The following is a 6,043-nucleotide window of genomic DNA, read 5'->3' on the forward strand; positions in this document are numbered from 1 at the left end:
AGAGAGAGAGAGAGAGAGAGAGAGAGAGAGAGAGAGAGACCCAGAGAGAGCGAGAGAGAGCACTAGCCTGGGGTGGGTACCCCCAGCCCACCCCCGTGACTCCCCAACAAGGCTATACCCCCAATTCTCAAGTAGTGCCACTCCCTGGTGACTAAAAATAAAATATATGTGCTTATGGGGCATTCTTATTCAAACCACCACACCACCCAAAGGTAGCATATAGGTGATGATAACTGAAAAAGAATTCTGCAGTTGTGTGGAAGGAAGAAGTCTTCCTGGCATCAACAGTCTCCAAATGAAGCCATGTGTAAGACTGTGACACCCCATGAGCTGTCAGAACATTCCCCTATGGCATCCCCTGGAGAGTGTGGATTTGATTTTACAGTAGCTCCGGGTCTTAGCAACTGGCCCCCTTCTCTGATACTCTTCAGTTCTCTATAGGCTGTCGAGTTTTCTGGTCAGACTCCTTGGCTCAGTCTCAAGAGCTGCTTCCCGCATGATGGCGCGGGCTAAGCACCTCCTTTGCAGCCATTCCCACAACACTTCTGGTTTCTAAAGTGATGTTATAAACTGTCGAGTGACTCAGAAATCCCAGGAGCAAGCCCTGATGGAGTGCAGAGGGAAGGGATGACGTCACCAGAGGCTGACCCAGAGAAGGAGGCACATCTCTCAACACCTTGGCAGCGCTCCTGGCCTCACAGGAGCTCCTGGAAGTGATGTGTGTACGGAGGCCTGGCTCACATCTGGCCCATCATCCCTCAGCTTGGCCCCAACTCCTGAGGGACAGAGAAGAGGAGAAAAATCAGGCAACCAAGCAGCGCATCCCCAACCAGAAACCAGGAGCCTGTTACCCCCTGGGAAACAGACTCAGATACTCCCAGTACCCTCCTCACTGACACCAAGGAGACCGCCACCACCCTTCATCTCCCGAGACGGTCCTCTGTGATGCTGGCCTGCAAACTCCACATCCACCTACAGCTCACTCACTCTCTGAACCCGTCTCCTCTGCGGCTACCCAGGTCCCGAGAGATCCAGCTGCTCCGCGGTGGCTGTGACGCTCGCTCGCTCTGCAGCTGTAGCTACGAACCCTGCATTGGATCTCACTGACCAATTCTGCTTGGCTGCCAAAGGAACGTGCTTCCCCTTCCAGCGTTAGAACAGACGGGCCACTACCACGCTATGAGGTATCACATCCGAGCAGAAGAATCTACAGTATGACACTCGGCAACAGATTTATGAAGAATCTTACCGGCGGTTTTCAGCCTGGGGGTCGCGACCCCTTTGTGGGGCGAGCAACCCTTTCACGGGGGTAGCCTAAGACCATCCCGCAGATCAGATATCGGCATTAAGATTTATAACTAGCAAAATTACAGTTATGGAGTTGTGGCAAAAATAATTTTACCGTTGAGGGTCACCACAACTGTATTAAAGGGTTGCAGCAGCAGGAAGGCTGGAGACCCTCTGATCTGGACAGAATCATAAGGAAGGCCAGGAAATCAGGCCCGGAGCCTCTACAGTGTAAGATGGTACTCAAAGCCTCCTTCCCAGTCTACAAAGGACAGGTGCTGCTGCCACCCGCCAGTGAGACCAACGCCAATATGGCTGCCCTGGAGTTCTCAAGTGTCACTACACTGAACTATAAGAGGGTAGCTCTGCTCGGGTCTGCTCACATAGGGGCCTCCTGTTCATGACCTACCTGTAAAACATCTGGCCTGGAAGTCCCTAAAAATAGGATGAGCAGTCATAAATCTGGCACGTGCTTATCTCCTCATTTCAGTCACCAGGGCCTGAAAACGGACAGGTCTTTTATATAGAAAGGCATGATTTCTGCACATACCTTATACACGTGTCCCTAAGTACTTCAGAACATCGCTAGGCAACTTCTAACGCCCAACATCCTGTCAATCCTAAATCCGTAATTGCTGCGCCGGTTAGGGCAAATGACAAGAAGAGTTACCCACTCTCAGTATAGATACCATTTTTGTTTCTGTATTTTTGGTCTGTTCTGTGATTGTTTGAATCTACAGCCGGGGAACCCACAGGTAGAATTCTCTGTCTTTCTTTGCCCCCATCCCCACTCCAGGGTATGTGTGTGTGTGTTTAAAACCTTTTCTCGGTTGTTTCGAGAACAGGGGAGACTGTGCAAACACTGTCGCCTTGTTCCTGTCACCTCCGTCAGAACTGAACACACACACAGTGAATTTAAACAACGAACTTCCGTTCTCTTGCAGTTCGAAAGGTCATAATTTTGGAATCGGTCTCACTGGGCTTTAAGGAAGGTGCTCACAGACTGGTGTCTCTTCTAGAGACTCCGTTCCCTCACCTTCTCAGCCTCAAGACACTACCTGCCTCTTGTGGGTCTACAGCCCGGTTTTGTTCTCTGATTGTCCTGTCCATCTCCCAAGGACACTCTTCTCAGGGTGATCTCGTCATCCCAGGACACTGACTGAACACCCTCTCGCCATTCCTTCTGCACATGAGGTACACAGTCCCAGGGATTTATAACGCAGGTGTTCAACCGCAGCGCGTCTCAGGGGACAGCCGGTTGACTGGCTGCACAAAGGCCTCTGTCCCGGCGAGCTGACCATAGTTCAGAATTCCACCTCTCTCCTTACCAATATCCCAAACTAAGATGCTGGTTCACCGTCAGACACCACTGAAAAAACTAAAGAACTGTGCTGGCTAGGGCTGTGTCAACCTGACCCAAGCTAGGGTTACCAGGGAAGAGGGAACCACAACTGAGAAATGCCTCCACCAGATTGACCTTTGGGAGCGTTTTCTTGATGACTGATGTGGTACCGCCGCTGAACAAGGTGTCCTGAGTTGTCTAAAACTGAGCTGAGCAAGCCATTAGGAGCAAGTCAGTAAGTAGCACTTCTTCCTCAGCCTCTACTTCCTGCCCCCAGCTTTCTGCCTTGAGTTTCTGCCGTGACTTCCCTCCGCGATGGACTATGACCCCAGAGATGTAAGATGAAGTAAGCTCTTTCCTCCCCCAAATTGCTGCTAGTCCCGGTGTTCTGTCTCCACAACAGAAACCCTAAGGCAAGTACCAGGTCATCTGTTAATTTCCGGTCAATGGCCCCGGTTCTTTAAGAGGGGGTTTCTGGTATTCTGAACCCCTGTGTACCACTGAGCACCCGCGCTGGGAGCTGGGAGTCCTTACCAGAAAGCGAGCAGCACAGTGAGGTGGGATATTGGCAGAAGCCGCATCTCCGGGACTCACGATTGCGCAAAAGAATGAAGACTGTTGCTCACTGCCCTACGAAAACTACAATGGCCCCAGAGGACACAGCCTGAAGGAAACTCTCCGCTTGCGGTTTACATCCTGTTACCTGAGGACCAGATAAGATGTCCCGGGATAGGCAGATTCTGGAGCCACACCCTGGACCTCCTAAGAAGAGGGAGCTGGGTTTTGATTTTTTTGTTTGTTTCTTTGTTTGAGGAGGGGATTCTTCAACTGGCAGGTCTTAGCTCACATGATCCAAATATGCGCACTAGAGCGACAAGAAAAGGGGCGCACAGCTTCCACACAGAGCTCGGGTTTCCAGAAAGTACCACAGAAGATGCAACCTAGACAACAATACACTCTTCTCTGGCCCTGACCACTCTTCTCCTAGCTTGAAATTGTATTTTGTTCTTGAAAATTCAAAAATATGAGGAAAAAGTCCTGAGTATTTCCCGTCTCAGCTCTAGTGGTGACCTCTTAGCTCACTTAGCCTGCCTCCCACAGGACCCTGACTTCCTGGGAGTGTCACCCCAGGTCCTTGGGAAAATTGTGCCTTTGCTATCTTGACTGGATCTCCCATCTAAACATGAAAAGCCTGAACAGAGTCCACTTAGAGGTAGGCCAATTAAACAGGATGGGGGCGCCTCCCTGTGGTCCTCTAGAGAGATCGAAACAAAGGGTACTGGCGCCCTCTAGTGGCAAAAGAAGCTGCCTCCTGTGCGGGCCAAGATTCTGGACCGCCACCTCCTAATGATGCCCGCCTAGAATTAGGAGGAAAATGTGTGTTCCTTGTGCATCCTTAACACCGGTGAATTTAGGATACTTCGCTGCTGTGTGAGAGAATGTGTATATTTTCGCAACTGTCACCCCCCAGCGTCACAGACTTCATTTTTTCTCAGCGAGGTTAAGACCCTAGCACTCTGCTCATGCTAACGTAACATACGACCTGCAGGCATACTGTGAACCGGGTAGGAACCCGGGTCCTCAAGGCGATTCCTTGGGGGACTCACGCAGCTTTATCAGCATAGCTGTTCTGGAGAAATAAATAAAGGACACACTCTATCCCAAGCCAAGGAATCTGTGTGATCCATCCACACACTCACGTGGGGAGCCCATACATCTGCTGGCTCAGCCGTTTCTCCGGTCGAGGATGCCAACCCTGTAAAGCTTCAGTCAGGGAGAAAATGTGCTCCTGTGGCACACACTGGGGAGGGAATTCTAGAAATGAAGGAAGTGCTTGCTTAGCCTTGAAAAGCACACCTGGATTTTAATTAAAGTTTAAGAAGTGAAAATGGCCGGGCAGCAGCCAGTACTCGGGAGGCAGAGGCAGGTGGATCTCTGTGAATTCGAGGCCAACCTGGTCTACAAGAGATAGTTACACAGAGAAATCCCGTCTCGGGAAAAAAAAGGAATGTGAAAATGACACCTCATATTCCTTAAGATGGCCATTATTAAGAAAGACGGATGATCGGTGTGGGAGCTCAGTCCCCTGTTGGTGGAAATGTGGAATGTCGCAGCTGCTTGGGGAAGGCAGTATGGCTGTTCCTTGAAAGTGGGCTCTCAGATATTTGCTCGTGCACACAGCAGTGCTGTTTACAAAAGCTAAGACATGGCAGACTCAACTGTCCATCTTTGGTGAATAGGGTAAAGGGTCCTGTTATCCATTCAAGGGAAGACTGTTCAACTTCAAAAATAATGAAGTTCTGATCCACGCTACATGTACCCACCCCGAGGACAATGTACTGCATGGATCAACATATATAATATACATAATCACTGAAGCCATGTAGGACATGGAATACGGGGCTCAACACATATAATATTCATAGTCACTAAAACCATGTAGACAGTGGAATGGTGGTTGCCAGGGTCTGGAAGAAAGGGGGTGACTTCAGATAGTTCCTTACCCAGTTTCCCTTTCCAGAGTCTCGATTACCCAAGAATCAACTATGACTCACCAAAGAAATCACATGGAAAATGCCAGAAGTAAGTTTAGGTGTCAGATGGTTCTCCATTCTGAGTGCACAATCTTGCACTGCCCCACTTGGTGCAGCCTGGACGTTGTATCCCTCCCGCCTGAGTATCCACGCTGTGTATATTACCATTCTATCCTTCACAGCCTCCTCAGCTTTACCAGGTCAACTGGCCCAGTGCCGCCATGTTTGTGTTCCAGGGAGCTTATCTAACTTACCAATAACCCGAAAGCCCAATAGCAGTGCTATAAAGGAGGTGGCAATGTTTGAACACAGGACAGGTTATCCCTGATACCAGGTGCCAGTGCGGTTCAGCACACAGGGGAAAATGTAGTGCACATTGGACCTAGTACATCTCATGGCTAATGACTGTCTGCATGGTATTGTTTCACCCAGGGGTGCTAGGAATTGAATCTGTGTCCTCTGGAAGAAGAGTGGGTTATAAAATTAGAAAAGAAAATGAAGTTAGGAGGGGGTGCTGTTGGGTGAGGAGGAGGCAGGAGTGGAGTGGGGAGTGGACCTGATCAAAAGCCATTATAGACATACTTAAAATTGTCACAAAATAAATTAAAATATTGTTGATATGAATAGATAAATAAACAGATGGTTCTTAACCATTGAGTTATCTCTCTAGCCCCAAGCTCAGGGAATTTAAGGAACTCTGTGTACTTTCTGTGACCATCCTAAAATCTTTAACACTTTACAAAGTTCTGGAAGGGGATAGGATGATGGAGCCACCTCTGTCATACATGAAGGCTCTTACCACCACAGAGACTGGGCCTAAAGGTGGCTAAGTGAGGAGAAATCTTACTTTGTGTATGTTTTGCTTCAATTAAAAAAAAAA

Source organism: Microtus ochrogaster, chromosome 6 (genome assembly GCF_000317375.1).
Source record: "Microtus ochrogaster isolate Prairie Vole_2 chromosome 6, MicOch1.0, whole genome shotgun sequence".
In the NCBI taxonomy this organism is placed as follows: domain Eukaryota; kingdom Metazoa; phylum Chordata; class Mammalia; order Rodentia; family Cricetidae; genus Microtus; species Microtus ochrogaster.